Source organism: Choloepus didactylus, chromosome 1, assembly GCF_015220235.1.
Source record: "Choloepus didactylus isolate mChoDid1 chromosome 1, mChoDid1.pri, whole genome shotgun sequence".
NCBI classification, from domain to species: domain Eukaryota; kingdom Metazoa; phylum Chordata; class Mammalia; order Pilosa; family Megalonychidae; genus Choloepus; species Choloepus didactylus.
In genome coordinates, this window is record NC_051307.1 from 102,476,702 (window position 1) to 102,499,970 (window position 23,269).

General features: G+C 36.6%; 1 pseudogene; it reads left to right on the plus strand.

Annotated features, from left to right (window-relative positions):
- The window catches only part of LOC119519361, a 74,190-nt pseudogene extending 52,244 nt beyond the window's left edge, over positions 1–21,946 (plus strand).
- The last annotated feature ends 1,323 nt before the right edge of the window (positions 21,947–23,269 follow it).

Consider the following 23,269-nt stretch of genomic DNA (forward strand, 5'->3'; position numbering starts at 1 on the left):
TGATCAGGTCCCCTGGCCCAGGCCTGGCAAGCTGAGGTACAAGCTCAGTCACCCGCAAACTTTGAGGAGGTCTAGGCAATGACCACCCTAACTTGTTCATGTGAAAAGGGCTGTCAACTTTATGCAGAAAGATGACACATCTAGTTAATGTTCTTGAAGAGGCTATTGCCTCTGAGTTAGGGGATTTAGCTTGCATAGGAGTTCTCTGAAGGATTTAAGTTTCTGAAGGATAAAGTTAGTAAGTGAAACTTTTGTAGAGTCTCTGATAGGGATCCAGGTATTCTTTAGGGTTTTGGGGACTACTGTTGACTTGGGCTTATCATACTGTGGTCATTTGGCATATTTAGGTGAAGCTTGCATAGCACTAACCTCCAACCTCTTGACTCTATTTGAATTCTTTTAGCCACTGAAACTTTATTTTGTTGCCTTTCTTTTCCCCCTTTTGGTCAAAGAAGCATTTTCAATCCCTTGATGCCAGGGTCAGGTTCATTCCTGAAATCTGTGCCCCATATCACCAGGGAGACTCATTCTTCTGGGGTCCTGTAGCATGTCAGGGAGAGGGTGATGAAATTTTTTTCCAGAGTTAGCTTATAGAGAGAAAATCCACATTTGAGCAACAAAAGAGGTTCTCTGGATGTGACTTTTAGGCGTAACTATAGGAGGGTTCAGTTTCTCCTTTTACAAGTGTAAGCCTCGTGATCGAAACCACAACGAGACACCATCTCACAACAGTAAGAATGACTGCCATCAAACAAATAAGAAACAATAAATTCTGGAGAGGATGCAGAGAAATTGGAGCTATTATTCATGGCTGGTGGGAATGTATAATGGTACAGCCACTGTGGAAGACAGTTTGGCAGTTTCTCAGAAAACTAGATATTGAATACCCTATGATCTGGTAATTCCACTTCTTGGTATATACCCAGAAGATTTGAAAACAGTGACATGAACAGACATTTGTACATAGATGTTCATAGCAGCATTGTTCACAATTGCCAAGAAATGGAAACAATCCAAGTGTCCTTCAAAAGATGAGTAGATAAACAAAATGTGGTATATACATACAATGGAATACTATGCAGTAAGAAGGAATAAGGTCCTGAAACATATGGCACATGAATGAACCTTGAAGACATAAATCTGAGTGAAATAAGTCAGACACAAAAGAAGAGATATTGTATGTTACCACTTCTATGAATTCCCTGAACAATGTAAAATCAATGTCTTATAATGTAGGATATTGGGGACCTAGTGATAGACAGAAGCTAGTGAGGAGGAATGATAATCTAATATGTTCTGATACATTAATGATGGTGAATTCAAAGATGTGGGAATGTATAGAAATGATGGTTGTTTGTTAATGTGATTATAAGTATCAGAGCTGTATTGAAGGTGAATAGAACTGAAAGGAGTTGTTTAAAGGCATATATCCCACAGATCAGCATTACAAATATAGATAGGTGTTAGCATGATATACTTGTAAGATACAACACTGGCACAGAGAGTTGACAACAGAATTGTATATGGGAAAAATCTACCTATAACATACTAGGGACCATAATTAATAGAAATGCCATACTAGTACCACACAAATCCTAGGGACAAGTAATTAAGGGCTGAAAAGAGCTATGAGGTGTTTTGGGTCATGAGAACTGTTTAAAATGGAGACTGATGAGGTTTGTACAATAAGTGATGATAATGTGAGATATGGATGGATTATCCTGGTCATAATATAATGCTATGTGAACTTAGGAACCTCCTACTTTATACTATTAACTATAATCCATAGTTTACATTAGGAGTCACTGTTTCTGTTATACAGTCCTATGTTTACTTCTATTCTAGTAATATATATACAATTTGAATTTCCCATTTTAACCACTTTCAGAAAAACAATTCAGTGGTGTTAATTACATTTACAATGTTGTGCTACCATCACCACCATGCATTACCAAAACATTTGCAAACAGAAACTCTTTACCGATTAAGCATTAACTCTCCATTTTCTGCTTGCACCCCAGCCCCTAGTAGCCTATGATCTAATTTCTGACTCAGTGAATTTGCTTAATCTAATTATTTCATATCAGTGAAACTGTACAATTTTTTCCTTTTGTGTCTGCCTTATTTCACTCAAAGTGATCTCTTCAAGGTTCATTTTTGTGGTTGCATGTATCAGAACTTCATTCCTTTTTGCAACCGAATAATAACACATTGTATGAATATACTACATTTTGTTTATCCATTCACCCATTGATGGACATTTGGGCAATTGCAAATAATGTTGCTATGAACATCAGTGAACAAATATTTGTTTGAGTCACTGATTTTAATTCTTTTGGATATATAAGTAGAAGTGGGATTGCTGGGTCATATGGTAATTCTTTACTTAACTTTCTGAGAAATTGCCAAGCCATTTTCCACAGCAGCTGCACCATTTTACAGCCCCACTAAAAATTAATGAAGGTTCCTATTTCTCCACATCCTCTCCAATACTTGCTTTTTTTCTGATTTTTTGATAGTAGCCATTTTCATGAGTGTGAAATGGTATCCCATTGTGGTTTTGATTTGCTTTTCCCTAATGACTAATGCTGCTGAGTGGTTTTTCATGTGCTTATTGACCACTTGTATGTATCCTTTGGAGAAATGTGTTTTGTCCATCATTTAATTGGTTTGCTTGTCTTTTTGTTGTTGAGTTGCAGGATTTCTTTATGTATTCTGGGTATTAAACCCTTATTGGATATATGGTTTCCAAATGTTTTCTCCTACTCTGTAGATTGTCTTTTTATTTTCATGATGAAGTTCTTTGGGCATAAAAATTCTAATTTTGATGAAGTCCCATTCATCTATTTTTTTCTTTTTCTGCTCATGCTTTGGGTGTAAAGTCTAAGAAACCGTTGCCTAACACAAGTTCCTAAAGATGCTTTCCTGTGTTTTCTTCTAGGAGTTTTATAGTTCTGGTTCTTTTATTTAGATCTTTGATTTACTTTGAGTTGATTTTTGTGTATGGTGTAAGATAGGGTTCTACCTGCATTGTTTTGTGTATGGCTATCCAGTGTTCCCAGCACCATTTGTTGAAGACTATTTCTGATTCAATTGAGATGATCATATGGTTTTTTCCTTCATTCTATTAATGTGTTGTATTACATTATTTGATTTTCTTATGTTGACTCACCCTTGGGATAAATCCTTCCCATATGATATAAAGTCTTTTTATGTGCTGTTGGCTTTGGTTGTTGGGGATTGAGCCATGTCCCCCAAAAAGGCATGTTCAGGTCCCAACCCTTGATCTTGTGGTTGTGAACACATTTGAAAATAAGGCCTTTGAAGATGTTTTTAGTTAAGGTGTGCCCAAACTGATTGAAAGTGGACCTCAGCCCAATGTGGCTGAAGTCCACATAATCAAAGGACATTGGCCATGGAGAGGAAGTCATGGGGAACAGCCTGAATCTTGTAGAGAATCTGGAAGATAAAGGAGAAGATGCCACTATAGGTGCTGTCATGTGATGGAAAACCAAGGACCAAGGATCACTGACAGCCAGTGCCAGAATGACACAGTATTCTGGGAGAAAGCATTGCTTTACATCTTGATTTTGGAATTCTCCTAACTTCAAAACCCTAAGCCAATAAATTCCCATTGTTTAAGCTAACTATATTTGTTTTAGCAGCTAACTATATTTGTTTTAGCAGCTAAGGGTCTGAAACAGTTTTTGGTACCAGAAAGTGGCATACTTCTATGACAAATACCTAAAGATGTGGAAATGGCTTTAGAATTGGGTAATGGATAGAGTCCGGTAGAATTGTAAGATGCTTGATAGAAAAGCCTCGATTGCATTGAAGAGTCTGTCAGTGGAAACACGGGCATTAATGTTACTTCCAATGAGGCCCTAGAAGGAAGCAATAAATGTGTTATTGACAACTGGAGAAAAGTGAACCTTCTTATAAAGTGGCAGAGAATTGGTTAAATTGTGTTCTGATTTTGGGTGGATGCAGAATTTGAAAGCTATGAACTTGGATACTTAGATGAGGAGATTTCCAAGCTAAGTGTGGAAGGTGTAGCTTGGGTTCTCCTCGCAGATTATAGTAAACACAAAAGTAAAGGGATATGCTTAGAATTAAACACCTATGCAGAAAGGAACTAGAAATTAATGATTTTGAAAATTTTTAGCCATCCAGGTAGCATTCTTTGAGACCAGAAGTGTTTCTATTAGGGACCTCGCTGAGCTTTCAGGAAGTGAAACCCCAGAGGACTGGGCTACACATTTGGGTTTAACTGAATAATCCTTTGCTAAAGAGAATGTATCTGAAAATGGATCAACTCAGCCATTTCAGAGAAAATCAGGATTAGAAATTCAGTTTTCCAGGAAGGATTTGTGGAAAGTTCTATTACCTGATGATTTGGACTTGTTTGAACTGCATGCAAAGCTAACAAGGTTTTTGCAAAATTTGTATTAACAGAACCACTGTCATTCTGGACTAAAAAGAAACAGAAAAAGGTCAAATTGAAAGAAGAATGACTTCAAGTGCAGAACCATGGAAGCATAGGTATGGAATGAAAAGATGTCCTTGAGCCAAGAAACAGGACCCACCTACATGTGTAGAAAGGGTGAGTTTGTCCCTGCACTTGGAAGGGGAAGAGCATCTTCCCCAGTACTTGGAGGGGGTGGGCTTTCTGTCCTGTTTTTCAGAGAGTGCTGCCACCCCAATGTTTGGAGATAGTGGGACCTGGGCCCCAGTATTCACAGAGAGCCTGGCTGCCATCCTGATGCTGGGAGAAAGTAGGACTTTCAGCCAAGTTTTCAGGGAGAGCATGGCCTCTGTGCAAGCCCTTGGAAGGGATGCAGCTACTATTCCATCAGGCCTCAGGACAAAACACTATCCGTGGATTACTCTCAGACCTTGAAATCTAATGGAATTTTCCCTGCTGGATTTCAGACTTGTTTGAGGTCTGTGATCCCTGTTTTCCAGAAAGAAAACTTTCTGAAATGGCAATATTTATGCTATGCTTGTTTCATCATTGAATATTGGAAGCACATAACTTGTTTTCTAGGTTTCACAGGTCCATTGGAGAGGAATTTTGCCCTAGGATTGACTACACCCTTAACCAATTTTCATGAGACTTTGTACTTAGCATTGTTACTGAATTGACTTTAAGGTTTTGGGATGTTGTGATGTAATCAATGTATTCTACATGGCAAAGAACATATCATTTTGTGGTACAGAGAGTGGAATGTTGTGGATTGAATCCTTTCCCCCACAGAAAACACGTTCAGGTCCCAACTTCTTGTCATGTGGGTGTGAACCCATTTGTAAACAGGTAATTAGTGGTGGAGTGCCCAAACTTTATGGCAGTGGGCCTTAATCCAATATGGTTGAAGTCCATAAAAGTAGAGAAAATAGGACACTGAGAGGAAACCATGAGAGAAAGTCAGAAGGGAAGTCCCTGCTATGTGTATTGCCATACGACAGGAAAAACAAGAACTAAGGATTACCAGCAGCCAAAGAATGCCACAGTGTTTTGAGAAAAAACATGGCCTTGCTGATACCTCAACTTTGGATTTCTCCCAGCCTCAAAACCATGAGCCAATAATTCCTATTATTTAAGTTAATCCATTATATGGTATTTGTTTTAGCAGCTAGTATTTTGTTGAGGATTTTTGCATCCATATATAAGGGATATTGGTGTGTAATTTTCTTTTCTTGTGGTATCTCTACCTGATTTTGGTATTAGGGTTAATGTTGGTCTCATTTAATGAATTAGGAAGTGTTCTCTCCTCTTCTATTTTTGAAAGAGTCTGAGCAAGATTAGTGTTAATTCTTTTGGGATGTTTGGTAAAATTCACCAGTGAAAACATCTGATTCTGTTTTTTTTTTCTTTTTGGGGGAGGATTTTGATTATTGATTTAATCTCTTTACTTGTTATTGGTGTGTTGAGACCTGTTTCCTTTTGAGTGAGTATACGTAGTTGGTGTGTTTCAAGGAATTTGTCCATTTTATCTACATTATTTAACTTGTTGGTGTTAAGTTGTTCATAATATCCTCTTACAATGTTTTGTATTTCTGTGCAGTTGGTAGTTATGTCCTCCCTTTCACTTCTGGTTGTAATTATTTGTGTCCTCTCTTTTTTCTTTGTCAATCTAATTAAAGTTTGTCAACTTTATCATTTTTTTTCCAAAGAATCAAATTTTAGTTTCATTGATTTTCTGTTTTTTTCTAAAATTTTTATTTCATTTATCTCAATTCTAATCTTTATTTGATTCTTCTCCTCACTTTGGGATTAGTTTTTTTAAGGCAATTTTATTGAGATATAGTCAGACACCATATAATTCATCCAAAGTATGGTATGTAATCGATGCCTCACAATATTATTTTATAGTTGTGTGTTCATCACCACAATCAATTTTCAAACATTTTCATTACTCCAAAATAAGAAAAAAAATTAAAAAATAGAAATAAAAAAGAACACCCAAACCATCCCATACCCCTTATCCTCCTGTATTATTTATGTATTTTTATCATTATTTTGTTACTTATCTGCCATATACTGGTTAAAGGAAGTGTCAGCCACCAGGTTTTCACTATCACACAGTCACACAATAAAAGCTATATAGTTATGCAGTTATCATCAAGAACCAAGTCTTTTGGATTACCATTCAACAGATTCAGGTATTTCCTTATGACAATTATATTACACTAGAAACAAAAAAGGAGCTTTGACTTTAACTTGCTCTTCTTTTTCTAGATCTTCCAGTTGTAAAGTTAGGTCTCTGATTTAAGAACTTTCTTATTTTTTAATGTAAGCATTTAGAGCTATAAATTTCTCCATCAGCACTGCCTTTGATGCATCTCATAAGTTTTGGTATGTTATGTTTTCATTTTCATTCACCTCAAGAAATTTCCTCATTTCCCTTCTGATTTCTTCTTTGACTCCTTGGCTATTTAAGAGTGTATTGTTTAATTTCCACTTATTTTGTAAAATTTCCAGCTCTCCCTCTGTTAATGATTTCTAGCTTCATTCTATCATGGTCAGAGAATGCATTGTGGTTACTTTTTATGGTTTCAGTATTTTAAAATTTATTGAGACTTGCTTTGTGACCTAACATATAGCCTATCCTGGAGAATGAAGCATATGCACTAGTTAAGAATTTGTATCCTACTGCTGGGTGAATTGTACTGTGTATGCCTGTTAGGTCTAGTTGGTTTGTAGTATCTTTCAACTCTTCTGTTTCCTTACTGACCTTCTGTCTAAATGTTCTATCCATTATTGAAAGTGGTGTATTGAAGTCTCCTACTATTAATGTAGAACTATTTCTCCCTTCAAATATGTCTATATATGCTTCCTATATTTTGAGTCTCTACCATTAAATGCATATATAATTGCTATATCTTCTTGTTGAATTGTCCTCTATACCAGTATGTAGTGGTCTTTTTTGTCCCTTATAACAATTTTTCACTTAAAGTCAATTTTATTTGATATTAGTATAGATACTCCAGCTTTCTTTTGGTTATTATTTGCATGGCATGTATATTTTCCATCCTTTCACTTTCAACATACTTCTTCCGTGAATTTAAGGTGACTCTCATGTTAACAGCATATAGTTGGGTCATGTTTTTTATTCATTCTGCTAATCTCTGCAGGCACCCAAGCATGTGAATAGGGTTTACTCTGCTCCCTCTGGAATAGAGCAAGGTACCCACAAAGGGATAACAGGCTGGCTAAACACTGCACCAGGGAAGGCATGGGGCAGCCAGTAAGGTGCCATGAGCTTCTCCTACATATTTTTTCCTTGCAATTTTATTGAGATATAGTCACATACCATACATTCATCCAACATGTATAATCAATTGTTCAGAGTATCAACATAATGTGCATTCATCACCACAGACAATTTTTGAACATTTTCATTACTTTCAAAAAAATGATGAAAATAAAAATAATAATAAAAATAAAAGTAAAAAGGAACACCCCAAACAACCCACAACCTCTTCCATCCTTATTATTCATTTTCTTTTGTCCCCATTTTTCTACTCATCTTTCCATACACTGGATAAAGGGAGAGTAAGCCACAAGGTTTTCTACAATCACATGGTCATACCATATAAGCTATGTAGCTACACAGTTGTCTTCAAGAATCAAGTCTACTGGGTTGCAGTGCAACAGTTTCACATATTTCCTTCTAGCTATTCTAAAATGCTAAAAACTAAAAAAGGGATGTCTATATAATGAATAAGAGTAACCTCCAGAATGACCTCTTGACTCCATTTGAAATCTCTCAGCCCCTAAAATTTGACTTTGTTTCATTTCTCTTTCCCTTTTTGGTCAAGAAGGCTTTCTCAATCCCACAATGCCAGGTCCAGGCTCCTCCCAAGGAGTCATGTCCCACATTGCCATGGAGATTTAAACCCCTGGGGTCATGTCCCACATAGGGGGAGGACAGCAAGTCAGCCTGCTGGGTGGGGTTAGAGACAGAGGTCACATCTGAGAAACAAAAGAGTTTCTCTACGGTTTACTCCTAGGCATGGCTATTAGTAGGCTTAGCCTCTCATTTGCTGTTAACAAGCTTCATAAAGGCAAACCCCAAGATCAAAGGTTTGGTCTATTTAATTGGTAGTCCCCAATATTTGCAAGAATATAATCCTACCATTTTTAAAATAGTGCTTTCTTGATATGGCATTTTCCCAATTATTTCAACCCTTTAACTATTTTCCAGGATTTTGAGGAAGATAGCACTTCCAGTTTTTCACTAGTTGTTCAAAAGATTCTGTGGAGAAACAATGCCCTTGAGCATTGCCAGCATTGTTGACTGGAAGTCTGAGCCATTTTGTAGTTGCTGTTTGTTTGCATTTTCATTTTTTTCCTTTGGTCTCAGCCATAATTTCTTGAAATAATTTTTCTTCGTTTCCCTCAACCCCTTGTAACTCCAATTACATGTATTTTATTCTACTTTATGGTGTTTCACAGATTGCAGAGGCTTTACTTTTAAAAAATCTATTTGTCTTTGTGCTTCAGCTTAGATAGTTTCTATTGTTATGTCTTCAATTTCATTGATGTTTTCTACTGCAGTATCTAATCAGCTGTTCAGTTCAAAAACTGAATTTCTTTATTTCAAGTATTGTATTTTTCAGCTATATAATTCCCATTTGCTCTTTTGTTCTCCCAATTCTCTCCTCATTATTCTCATATATATATATTTTTAAATCCTTGAGCACATTTATAACAGATCTTTTAGAATACTCATATTCTAATTCCATCATCTCTATCATTTTTGGTCTTTTTATACAGAATAACTATTCCTTGGTAACGGCTCACATTTTATGCTTCATTTTAGGTCTTGTAATTTCTGCAAGAATTCCAAACATTGCAAATATTATGTTTCTCAATATTTGAATTTTATCATCTTTCTTTAAAGGGTATTAAAATTGTTTTTGACATGCAGTTAAATTACTAGTGAATCAACTTGATTTTTACCTTTTTTCAAAGATGTTTTAGGTGATTCTATAGTAACCTTTACTCCAGTGGTAGTTCAACTTTATGACATAAACCTTGCACTACTGTGCAACCCAGGTAGATCACAATGCTGCTCTACTCTGGCTGGTTGGAAGTTGAACATCTCTCGGCACTGTGGGAATTATTGTTTTACTTCTTTTCCCAGCTTCATGGGGTTTCACTCTACAAATATAAGACTCTTACTCAAGGGGAACCTTACAAATATTTTTAGAGTGCTTTTCTACATAGATTCAAACTCTCTATTAATCTGTCCTACCAGTTCTAGACACTTCAATTTCCCATGTTTCCAATTTCCATTTCCTCAACTCAGCCAGGCTATTCTCTGCTTGGGTTTTCCTCCCCTGCACCATGGTGCTGAAGGTGCCTCCAGGCAGAAATCTGGTGCATATTATGACCCTCACCATCATTTGTTTCCTTTCTCTCAGTTTCACACTCATATGCTGCCTCAGGTCTACTGTTTGGATATAGCTGTTTCATGTATTTTGTCTAGTTTTATAATTGTTTATGGAGGAAGGGAAAATATGATAATAGTCACTTTTTTGGGGCTAGAAGCAAAAGTCTTCAAAATAGAATTTCAAAGAAAGACAGTAGTCATAGATTCAGTTATTTTAAATAAAGGTCCAAATTCACAAAAGTCTTTTAAATCCCATGACAAGCAGGACTAGGCTCAGAGGATTTTTTCCATAGTATTGAGAAGTTAACTTTTTGCCTATGCAATGATCATTGGTAAGTATTTAGAAGAAAGTTATGAAGTACAGGAAGGAGAAAATCCTTCAAAGTGATCTTGAAAAGAAGGGAGATTGACATAGAAGTATGAAGTCAGGTAACAAGGTTCTTGTTTTTGCCCTCCACTATCAGAGCCCACAATCTAGTAACAATTAGTAAATATTTTAGAAAAATCCCTCTAGGAGGAGTAACCAAAAAACAGGAATTTCTGATATATGGGAATAGCATGACGGAGGTTAAATCCTCTATAAGAATTCAAGCTTTCAGCTAAGCACCACCTTCAGTATGGCACATAAGTAGAGAAGCAATGACATACAGATGTTGTCCACAATTGCTAATAAAAAAAAGATGCTGATCAGAGCTTTTGTGGGAAGAATCTGCTTACCTAGTGGAAAGACAGAGAGGTACCAGGAGGAAGTGAATGCCTTGAGAGTTGATCTTCAGACCCTAGCATGTATCTCTATTGGAAAAAAGAGGACCAGTCAAACTTCAGTTTTCACCAGCCCAAGTCACAGCACAGACCAGCGACTGCAGTGACCACATGAGCAAGAAAACAGAAGATGCTACTTGAAGTTTTGTCATTTTTGTGTCCATGAGATAACTTAGCTACTTTTTTCCCCCATCATCCATCCAGATGATATTTTTGAGAAAAACCAGGTTAAGTGTGTCAGACTGTAAATCTGAAAAACTGAGCATGTACTTTATTTCTTCAAGTGGAGACTGAGTTACCACAAGAAAACACTTAAATTATTAAATTTGCCTAAGATTATCTGATTGGAATTAAAATGTTATTTTATTTTTAAAAGTAGTTAAGTATAAACAAATATAGTTAATGCAATTCAAGGCATGATATGACAATGTAATAAGACTTTTGATAGCAATGGAAAGCAGAGGCTATAGAGACAGAAGAAATATGAATTCGTTCTGACTAGTACACTCATTCCATAAAGTGGATAGTGCCTGAAATGGAGCTTAAATAATGAAAGTGATATTTCTCTCTCTCTTTTCTTAAATAGAGCAGTATTTCAGAGAAATAAATCAACCATAAGAATAGTCAAGAAATATGAAATTGAGCCTCACAGAGTCGCCCACAGCTTCAATACAGCTGCTTACTTTATGAAACCAACAAGGAGAGTCTCTAGAGTTAGTAGGCTAACCAGATGATGTCTTATATAATGTAATATAATCATGTCACTTCTCCCTTTACCTTTGCTATATTCTGTTGGTTAGAAGCAAGTCACTGGTCCTACCCACATTCAAGGAGAGGGGAATAGTTAAGACCATTAACACCAGGATCAGGAATCATGGGAGGGGTAGCTTAAAGTCTGTCACTCAAGCACCCTGTAATAATCTTAAACATGTTATTTCAACCAATCCTCACAAGGAAGAAGTGAGAATTGCATACAAAAATCAATTCATTTATGATGTGTCTCATGGATGGTTATCCATAATATGACACACTATAGCTTGTATTTTTAACTACTATTCTTGCTAATTTGATTGATTTGATGCTAAACAATTTCCATGCCAGTGAAGAAGTACATGTGTGGTCTAGTTTCTCTGCAGTGTGATATCTGGGATAAAGTGTTGGTATTTTGTCCTACTTATAGGTCTTCTCACAATACATCCATTAATCAAATATTATTATCCTTATTTTAAGGCTGAAGAAATTGATGTACGAAGAAATTAAATAATTTTCCCAAGATTATTTAATTAGTAAGTGATGACATTTTAAACCAAATCCAGATCTGTCTGTTCTCAACCATTGTGCATACTGCCTCTTTAAATTTTATTCTCCCATAATGGAGAGCCACTTACATTTATTCATGAGAGTCACTCAGTTTCACCCTTTAGGATGATTAGTCTTGCAAAGGTGTAAAAGTGGCATTGGGCTTTGAATTCCATGAAGGCACAAAACATGAAAGTGTTGCCCACCACTGACTCCTGCAGAGCACAATGTGTGGTAAAAATGTATTTTCAACAAATACATATTCAAGAAAGGAAGGAAAGAAGGACAAATAGAAGGAAAAGGGATTTATCTGTAGTAGTCTGAATTGTTTGGTAGAACATATTTAGAATTCAACCTGCCTTGGGAAGCAAAGTTAATCAAAGTTAAAGTCCTAGTTTTTATTATTGAATAATATGCACAGCTCCTTACTTTACTGTAGTCCAGATCTTTCTTTTCCTGCTGACCTCCATACCATTTCTGATATTTATTCTATATCACTGGGACTAGTAGTTTGCTCTGTCAAAAGACTGAATGTTCCAATTTCCATTACAGCTAGATCGGCTATGTGAGTAAGTTTTAGTCAGTGAGATATAAGTTGAAATTGTTTGGAGAGATTTCTGGAAAGTTTTCATAAAAAGGGCAGAACAGATAGCTAGGAAAAGCCTTTGTTTTATCTTTCCTTTTTCTAGCCTGCAATATGGATGGAAGGTTAGAACTCTTTAGAGGCAATTTTGGGCCATGAAATGACCTTGAGTATGGAAGACATTAAAATAGACTCTGGATTCCTAATGATGGTGGAAATACCATACAAATGTTGAACTTAATTCCAAGCTTAATCCCAAATTTTTTTTTATTCAAAAGAGGGAGTGAAATAAATTTCTGCTTTGTGTAAGCCAGTGTTACTTTGTGGTTGTTGGTCAATAAAGTTATCTAATTCTAACTGACATAATGTAAGACTTTGGAGTTGTTCTGGTTTGATAATGCTGCCTTTTCACAAAACACCAGAAATGGATCAGCTTTTACAAAGGGGGTTTATTTTTTACAAAGTTATAGTCTTAAGGCCATAAAGTGTCCAAGGTAAGTCATCAACAATAGGGTACCTTCACTGGAGGATGGCCAATGGCATCCGGAAAACCTCTGTTAGCTAGGAGGGGAAGTGGCTGGTGACTGCTCCAGAGTTCTGGTTTCAAAATGGCATTCTCCAAAATGTCAGTGTCAGCTTCCAACGGCTGTCTCTAAAATGTCTCTGTAAGCTGCAGCTCCTCTCTCAGCTCCTGTGTGTTCTTCAAAGTGTTCCTCTTGGTGGTAGCAAGCTCACTCCTTCTGTCTGAGCCTATATAGTGCTCTATTAAACTAATCAAGGCCTATGCCAAATGGGCAGGGCCACACCTCCATGGAAATTATCTAATCAGAGTCATCACCTACAGTTGGGTGGGCCGCATCTCCATGGAAACATTCAGTCAAAGAATTACAATCTAATCAACACTAATACCTCTGCCCACACAAGATTGCATCAACCGTAAGGGCATTTTGGGAGACATAATACATTCCAACTGACACAGGAGTGGACTAAGACTCATATGCAGGCTAAGCATATCTATTTCAAAATATACTTTGCCACTTTTTTAAAAGCATCATATTTTTAAGCTAGTCAGAATGTCTCTTCTTCAAGTAGATAAATTAAAGGGATCAAAGTGGCCCTTGAAAATATAGGTGCTTGAAAAATTTCTGTCCTTTTTTTTTGCTAGCCACTCAGCTCGACCATATTTTTCAGCTTCCTGTGCAATTAACATGGCCACGTGACTGAGTTTTGACTGATGGAAAGTGGGCAGAAGTGATATGTACCACCTCCAGGCTGGCCCATAAACCATCAATGGATAATTCCTTGTTTCTTGTTTTCCCTTATTCAGCTGAAAGTAGACGATTTGAGGGACCTAAAGCCAGGAGGAGCCACAAGATGGAAGGAGGAAGAGTTCTTAAAGGATTACATAGAAACTTGGCATTGAATTTTTTTTTATACAATGGAGAAACAAATTTCCATTCTGTTAATCCATTGAGATTTTGAGGTTGTCATTACAGCAGTTAGCCTAAATGACCAGTTTAGCCGAATTCAAACAGCAGTGTCAAAGAGTAAAAATGCTATGTAACCATAAGCATATCAAGTGCTTTAGTGGGAAGACTGAGCTCTGAAACCAATTAGCTATATAACTTAGATAAAACAACTTAATCCTTTTTATCTGTAGTTTTGTCAGTGACACAATGGGGGAAAATCACCTGTACTAGAGGGTTGTTGAAAATACTAATTGATATAATTTTTATGAAAACCATAAACAACAATATAAAGATCAGTAGCTAAGAGTAGAACTAAGCAGAAATGAGGGACTGAGCTAAGCACAGCAGCTATGGAATGTAAAAGAGATGGTGTGCAGAAAACCCAGTGCAGAGGCAGGTTGGTCTGTTTAAACTACTCTGAAGTTTCTTGCTCAGGGGTTTATTCTGTTTAAATTCTTCTAGGAAAAAAAAAGGATTCTGGAAGAGAGGCTTTCTTTCTCTGGTTTTCTCTTGAAGTAATTTAGGGAACAATTTAAAATGAACTTACATGATGTAGCTGTTTTAGTAAACGATGTAGGTTGCAAACACCAATGCATCTTTGGGTATATGCATGCCCAGGTACAGAGCACTCATCCTAAAATGGATGTGCAAAGGCACTACGTCCGTGGTAAGTAGGGCACAGCCAATTTCTGTTTGCTAAATATTGGCACTGGCAAGGGAATTGAAGGAGAACAGTCTCCGAACCCAGAGTTTTATCTCTTTCTTTGGTGATATCAAGCAACAAACAACATATCATTGTCCTCAGAATATGAGCAGTGGCCAAGAGATATGTTTTAAGTAAGATTTCGGTTGGAGCAAAAGGTCCAGGTGATGAAGACACAGACATGATAGTACATAATTTACAACTGGAAGGAAGGAAGGAAGGATGGAAGGAAGGAAGGAAGGAAGGAAGGAAGGAAGGAAGGAAGGAAGGAAGGAAGGAAGAGAAAGAAAGAAAGAAAAGAAAGAAAGAAAGAAAGAGAAAGAAAGAGAGAGAGAGAGAGAGAGAGAGAGAGAGAGAGAGAGAGAGAGAGAAAGAAAGAAAGAAAGAAAGAAAGAAAGAAAGAAAGAAAGAAAGAAAGAAAGAAAGAAAGAAAGAGAAAGAAAGAAAGAGAAAGAAAGAAAGAGAGGTTTGTGACTTTGGAGGGTAAAGACCTTTATCGGTAGTGCTAGTTTACTATACATGGTCATCGCTGACAAGCCCCCAGTCATTTTGGCCCCCAAATTTTCTGTCCTGAATTTGCATCTTCTTGTCGAGCATCTCCACCTGGTTGTATTCAGTCACCTAAAACTCAAAAGTCCCAAAAATGAAATCATCATGTTTTTTTATATCAGGTTGCACACACAAAAAATCCCAACTCATGCTGATTTGAGACAAAAAGAGAAAATAATTGTGGTAGATTGAATTGTGTACCCCAATTTAGACATGTTCTTAATCTGCAATCCTGTGGGTATGAACCTGTTATAAATAGGATCTCTGGAAGATGTTATTTTAGTTAAGGGGGGGGGGGGGTACTGAATGAGAGAGGGTCTTAATCCACATTACCAGAGTCCTTTATTAGCAGATGAAGTGCAGATATAGTCAGGGAAAGCCACAGAGAGGAACTGGAAGCAGGAAGTCAATGGAACCCCGAAGAGAAAGGAGGGCAAATTGCTGTGTGACCCTAGGCAGGTATATAAGCCAGGAAGCCCCAAGGATGGCTGACAGCCAGCACTGGAATGTTACAGACTTTGGGGAGAAAGCATCATGTTGCTAATGCCTCAGTTTTGGACTTCAGGCCTCAAAAACATGAGCCAATAAATTCCCATTGTTTAAGCCAACCCATAATATGGGATTTGTCTTAGCAACCTGGCAAAGTAAGACAATAATAGACTAATGTAACTGGGGAATCCAAGTAAGACATTAGGAATAGTTCAATTCTCAGGCTAATATAATTCAACCTTCTTCTTTCTCCATTTTTCAGTTATGTGTTGGCTTCATTCTCAGGAAACTATGTCCTTGTGGGAAATAATGATAGGCAACAGCTTCAGGCTAAGATCTCATTTATCAGTAATAACACCTACAAAGTAAAAAATCTTTAAAAAAAGTCAAATAATTCATATAGTTCACTAAAATGATTGCCATTAGCCTTAAACTAATTGAGCTCTGGGTTTATAGAGAGTGGGGGAGCCATCCTTCCTGAGCACATTGCTACCACAAATGCAAACAAAAACAAATTACGTTAACAAAAAAGAAATGGAATTGGCTGCTGGGTTTGCAATCTAGCAGTATCCTCCACAACAACCATATTGTACTTTTATTTCCTTGCAGCTCTCTGTGCTAGATGATGTAAAGCAGAAAAAAAAAAGTCCTAGAGGCAGATGCTGTCCTCTAATATATTAATGAGAGGGGATGAGAATGTCTAAGTTCTCTTACCTGTTCTTTTTTTGTTCGACTTTCTTTAACCATCTGGTGCAGGCATGTATAAGATAAATAATTGTGTAGTTAGGATTTTACATAAAAAAATGTGTAGCTTTACACTCATTTAGCTTACACTTCATCCTCCTGACTGTACATTATTTGAAGGTAGGGATCTAACCTATTTTCTTCACTGTTTTATTTTGGGAGCCTAAGGCAGTGCTTTGCACATAATATATATTCTATGCATGTCTCCTGGAATTACTAAATCTTGTTATTTCATACCACTTGCTATATCTATTAGCTATCTCACCCTGTGTCCACTGAAACTCTCCCCTCTTGACTGAAAGCTTTGTTCCTCCATAAAGTGTCAAAGTAATAGCCAATACTTACATAATATTGATTATGGGCTAGACATTGTTCTAAGTGCTTTATCTATAATAACTTATTTGATCTTTACAAAAGCCTTCTGAGGTGGGTACTCTTAATATTATTCCAATTTTATTAATGGCTAGTATGAGAAAATTGCTGAGTCACATAGCAAGTAAATGATGGAGCTGAGGTTTCAACTCAGGTAGAGTAGGTTGGAACACAATTATGCTATATTGCTTCCTCAAAGTCTAGTTGTTCTTTAAGGTTCAACTCATATCTTTTCTCTTCCACAAATATTTCCTACTACTTAGAAATAACGTCTTTCTATCTTATAGACTCTGTTTATTCATCATTATGGCACTTTTTAAGTTCTGTATTATATTTTGGTTAATTGTTTATTTGTTCAATTTGTTCCACCATCATTTAAATTCATAAAAACAGAAATGAAACCTTAATCTGCATTCTACCCCTATTTACTCTCCTGATTTGGTTTGCTAAAATGGCCAGAATGTAACATACCAGAAATAGACTGGCTTCTAACAATGGAGATTTATTAGCTTACAAATTACAGTTCTTAGACCATGAAAATGTCCCAATTAAGGCATCAGCATGATGATACGTCAACTCTGAAGACAGGCTTCTGGCATCCAGGACTCCTCTATCACATGGGAACGCATATGGTCAGGGTATGCTGGTCCTTCTCTCCAAGATTCTGCTGCTTTCAGCTTCTGGCTTCAGTAACTTCTTCTGTGTTTTCTGTGGGTCCTCTCTTAGCTTCTCTGGGACTCTTCTCTAAGCTCTCTGGGCCTTTTTTGCATGCCCTTTATCCCCATATAAAGGACTCCAGTAAGGGAATCAAGACTCACCTTGAATTGGGTGGGTCACATTGCAATCAAAATAACTTAATCAAAAGGTCCTACCCACAATAGGTCTGCACACACAGGAATGGATTAATAGAATACAGCTTTTCTGGGGTACATAACAGCTTCAGACTAACACCTCCTCCTATGGAAGGTATTAGCACAAGGTCTTGAGCACTTTATATGTTTGTAAGGAATACCTTTTCATTACTCTATTTATCCTCCCAAGTTAAATAAATCAGAATTATCCATAAAAGTCCCAGCCAAGTTCAAGCTGGAAGTCATGAAGTCATTATATTCAGTGCATCCTCAAACTTGGAGCTAGCAATGACAGAGAAAGGAAAACAAAACAAAACAAAACTAAAAGCCCTACTCCCAAATCCTACACACATTACCATAATCATATTGAACAGATTTGTAAAGAGGGAAAAGTATAATTAACAAAGATATGCTCTGCACTCTATGCATAAGCCCTGGAACCTACCCTTTATCCAGTGACTTGTGTCTAGAGAGCTCCCTGGGGCAGGAAGAGTTACCTCATACAAGACACAGGACACCCGTGGCTGCGGAAAGTCCCCTGAAGTCACCGGAACATACACAGGAGTGTGTGTCTATGGATATAAATATAAAATGCTTCACTCACCTTGGCCCCCAAATCTGACCTCATTTGTCATTGCTGCCTTGGCTGGGTCTGAAGGGAAAGGAAAGAACGTCTTGACCAGCTAATGCTTTGACAGACACGGAAGAGGCACATGTGTTCAAGAGACTTGGAGGAAGCTGGCAGGCCCCACGCACATCCTTTACCTTTGCCACCCTCAGAGCCCCACTGACAGAGGAGGCCATGGCACATACGGCATCTTTCTCCAGGAAATTCCAAACACTGTCTTTTTTTTTCCTCTCTCTGGCATAGTTGTTCCTTGTAAAAGTTACATGAGCTCATTGCTTAAAAGGGAAACTGGGGAAGAAAAAGGAATTTACAGTCTCTACCCCCCAACAAAACCATTTTAGCACTTCAAAACTTTTTCTTTATGGTCTTTTCCTTATGCTTTAAAAAATCGAATTGTGTTTTGTTTCTAAGCTTTGTTTGGATATAAAACTGCAATTTGGAAAAAATATTTTTAATATACCTAGAGTGATTACACTGAGTTTTCTCCAAGCCAGGACAATTTGGGGAATAAAATGGGAAGGTGAAATTAATTTTAAAGTTTTTGAAATCTTTATTGATCAATAAATTGATTTTATGATATCTATGTACCTAAAAACAGTACAATTAAAAAACTGTTTTCAAAAATAAATCTCACCACTAAAAAATTTTAACATGTATTTGTGTACATAATCTTTATATTAATTATCTGAACTCAACCACCTAACCGAATAATTATTTTTGTATATGTTCACAAACAACTCATTTTTTTCAGTTGTATCTATCTCCACTTGTGTTTATCAAGAATGTGTTTTCGTTATATATTATTTTCATTTTTTCCAGACAATTGTGAGAAATCTTTCTTCAGAGTTGCATTTTACAATTCATAAATTTGAAATTGTCGCCACTTTCAACGGAATTTTCTCTATAGGCAATTTCTTAGGAACAACTAACTTCTGAGTTATCTAGTTAATCTTCCCCTAAAATGCGTTGTCTCACTTCTCCAGCATCTGGTTTTGTTTTTTTTGTTTTTCGTTTTGAATCATAGTTACAGAGCTTTGAGCTCATCTGTTCATGTAAGTCTCCTCTCTTCTGTAATTTACGTATTTCCATTTATCCTCATTCCCCCCTCCCACATCCTCATTCACAAATTGTATTTATTATGGTAAAACATGAAGTGTTTTTTTAAAAAATACTTTAAAAGTTTTTATTTACAAACACTCCATACCCACCAAGCAAAACTCCCCCTTCTCCATCCCCTTGTAGCATATAATTAATCTGCTTTCTGTCTACAGGCATATTTTTATTGAGAAAATATTTTCTTCAAAGCCACTGAAATGCTTGATAAGCTCAGAGCAAAATTTGCTAAATGAAGGACATTGTCAATTCTAGTCTTTTTCATATAAAATTTCAGGTATATGAAAATGCAACCCAAATATTTTCACAGGTACTGTGTTTTTGCCTCTTTTTAGAGTAACTTTCTTCCCCAAATATATTAAAAGTCAAAACTCATCAAATAAGTTGTCATTTCTTTATTCTTTTGCAAGTTTACCAAACTTAGATATTACAAAATAAAAAGCCATCTCTATTTTATTTTTATTTATAAAATAGAATATAAATGTATCCAATGTAAATAGGAGCTCCATTAAAAGTCTCATTCCACAAATTAACATATTTCAAAGCACAGTTAAATAATTTAAAAAATCAAACCCTATATTCAGTTTGAATTTTTATCATTTAATTTGATTTGTTCCTCTCTTGCTTTTGTAAGGATAAATTTCAATCTCCTCATTTTTAAGCTTTATTTTTAATAATTACGATCTCTAAATGTTTCCAAGCTGAAAGTTTTTGGTGCTCTGTTCAGTGAATACTTGGATTAAAGGTTTCCAACTGATTTTGAATAAAATGCAAGCAAAATGTATAAGACACATTTACAAAAAGTTCAATGCCATTGCAGGGCACTTAGGTTAATTTACAAAATAATTCTCAAAAATTCAAATGTTTCAAAACTCCATAGATGACAAGCAGACCAAAGAGAAAGAACTCACATTACCATGCTAAAGTATGTTTTATATTCAATGTCAGTTTCTTCACAATATTTTGTGACAGAAGGAAATACAACAATTTATCTAAACTTTCCTTTGTTATTAACTTGTATGCTGTGTGTGCCTTATGGTCATCATAAACAACAATGTAATGAACATGTCTGTGTGGCCTCTGGCTCAGCTACCTTCCTTGACCATCTCATCTTCCTTGCTCCTGAAGGTAGAGCTCTTTGGTGCCTTAGGTTCCAGAATGCTATGAATATGAAAGCAAGCCACCAGCCCAATTGTTTTGGGGTCTCCCCATGCTTAGTCAGATACTTCTAAAGCAACCCCATGCCTCCTTTTTGCCCATATCAAAATTTTGTTCCAAAGATGGGGAAGAGAAGCCTGGTGTTTGACTTTCCCGTTTTCTCTCTCTTTTTCTTGGCATCAAAGGGACAGATAGAAGTGGACAGCTCCTCTTTCTCTGCCTATATGACCAGGATCTTCCCTAAATAAAAAACTGTGAACAGGTCTTTCAGGCCTGAAAGTTAAGGTAGGAATTGGGAGAATTGAGAAAAAAAAATTTTCTCTCTTAATAAGCCTTGATTTAAAGTCATTCATCTTCCTATGGACCTAAAATTCCTATTTTAGTTGCCAGAAACTGAGTGGTTTTTTTTTTCTCTTTCCATTCCTATTATAATAATCCTAATTACCCTCCCTACTCTCCAACTCTCCATCCTTACAAAATGTAAATGGATGTTTGAGACCAACTAAGGAGAAATTCAGGTATATGAAAATGCAAAAGAGACAAGCATATTCATACATTCCCAAAAATATTACCCCTCTAACAGTAAATTACTAAGAAATAATTACTGAGTCAAAAGTATGTACGTATGAACATTGTCAATTGATAGTACTAAATAGAATTTTAAAAAAATTTCCCATTGCTATAAGCAGTATCAGAGTACTGGCTTCACTCTATGCTTGTGAGAATCATAAATTTCCAAATTTTTGTTAAATTAATAATAAGGAATAAATAAAGAATCATCTTTAGGTTTTCTTAGTCTTCTTCTTATTATTATTTTTATTCTAGTTTCTCTAATTACACAGGCAGTTAAACTTGAACTAAAGAGAGATACCAGCTCTTTCCCTGCTGCCACCGGGTTGTGGGGAGGCAGGGGCTCGGGTGCTTTCAAGATTCTGCTCTGGTAACCCACGGCCCTGGACAAGGAAGGCATTGTTGCTAGAGGTGTAATGGACATTAACACTGCTCTACAACAGATGCTGAAGACCGCCCTCATCCATGGCGGCCTAGCACATGGTAGCCGCAAGGCTATTAGTCAAGTGCCAAGCCCGTCTTTGATGATGAACGTATGCGTGTCAAGTTGGTGGAGGCCGTTTGCACTGAGCACCAAATCAAGCTAATCAAGGTTGATGACACCAAGAAACTAGGGGAATGGATAGGCCACTGTAAAATCTACAGAGAGGGGAACTTCCATGAAGTGGTTGGCTGCAGTTGTGTCATTGTTAAGGACAATGGCTAAGAATCTCAGGCCAAAGATATCATTGAAGAATATTTCAAATGCAAGAAATGAACAAATATAAAACATGGCTTTCAAAAAAAAAGGATAAAATTTTATAATTTTGATATAAAATGGCAAGGCACTAAGGCACTGAACAAAACCACGACTCAGGTTTTTATTTCTAAAGTCAACAGCTTTCTAATTGCACTTTTATTTCAAAGCAGGATTTGGTTACCTGGGCCACTGCCTTGATATTTAGTAATGTGATAATCTATCAGATTTATTTAGCTCTTCAGGTTTCCAAAGTTGTTCTTTTCATCTTTATATATGATTTGAATTTTCCATGAATACTGTGAAGTATTATTAATTCCATTTTATAGCCAAATTGAAACCCATAGAGGTTAAGTGATTTGACTGAAGTAGATTGAAAGGTGAAAGTGGTGTAGTTGATCGGTCTGGATTGGAATTTTGCTCCTACCACTTACTGGCTCTGTGATTTTGAACAATTTCTTAACTTCCCCATGCTGTCTCCTTAGCTACCAATCGAAATTAGTAAAGTTCACATCAGAGTTGTAATAAGGAATAAATATCTCAATACTTATAAAGGACTTTTGGAAGGTAACCACCAGTCAATTAATGATTATTCCCACTGAATAACAGTCTAGTGCTCTTTCCTTTAGTCCACTGTTTGTTTTGTTTTCTCCTTTTAAATAAATCTGTTTAAAATTAGAACAACGATTTACTGTTTTACACCTTGTTCTGTCAAGGATCAACAGAGATTAAAAAAAAGAAATTTAACCAAAAGTGATTTTACATTTGAATTTACATTTCAAAAATAATAGGACCATAAAAAGCAAGAACTGTAGGAGCAATACAATACACAGTAATCTCTATAACCACTGGCAGAAGGTGTGGAAAGTGAAAGAACCAGCCCAGAGTTCCACAGGGAGTAAACTGCAATTCTGCATTTCCCTTAGAACCCTGATCTCTGAAATCAGACCCAGGGCTTTCAACATGGTGTGCGTTTTATCCTTTTCAAATTGGGCAAGAAGAACCATAGGTTTTACCAACGAGAAAGCAGGAGTCCTGCCAAAATTCTGTCCAACCCTACACATTTATTGGGCATCTACTAAGTGCCAGGGACTGTGCCAAGTGCTCTCAGGTGTAGAGTTAAGTAAGGCATGGACATTGCTCTCTAATCTAGTGGCGGAAGCAGGCGCACATACACAAGTAACTCAATTCCACAGCAGACTGTGATAAGTGTTATCTTAGATCAGTGGAGGAGACAGGTCACACGACTGGAATAGCATGAAGTCAGGCCTGAGGCTGAGGCCATGCTGTTATTTAGGAACCCTATCAGGTTCATCTTGCAGCTTGGCAATGGTCCAACAAACC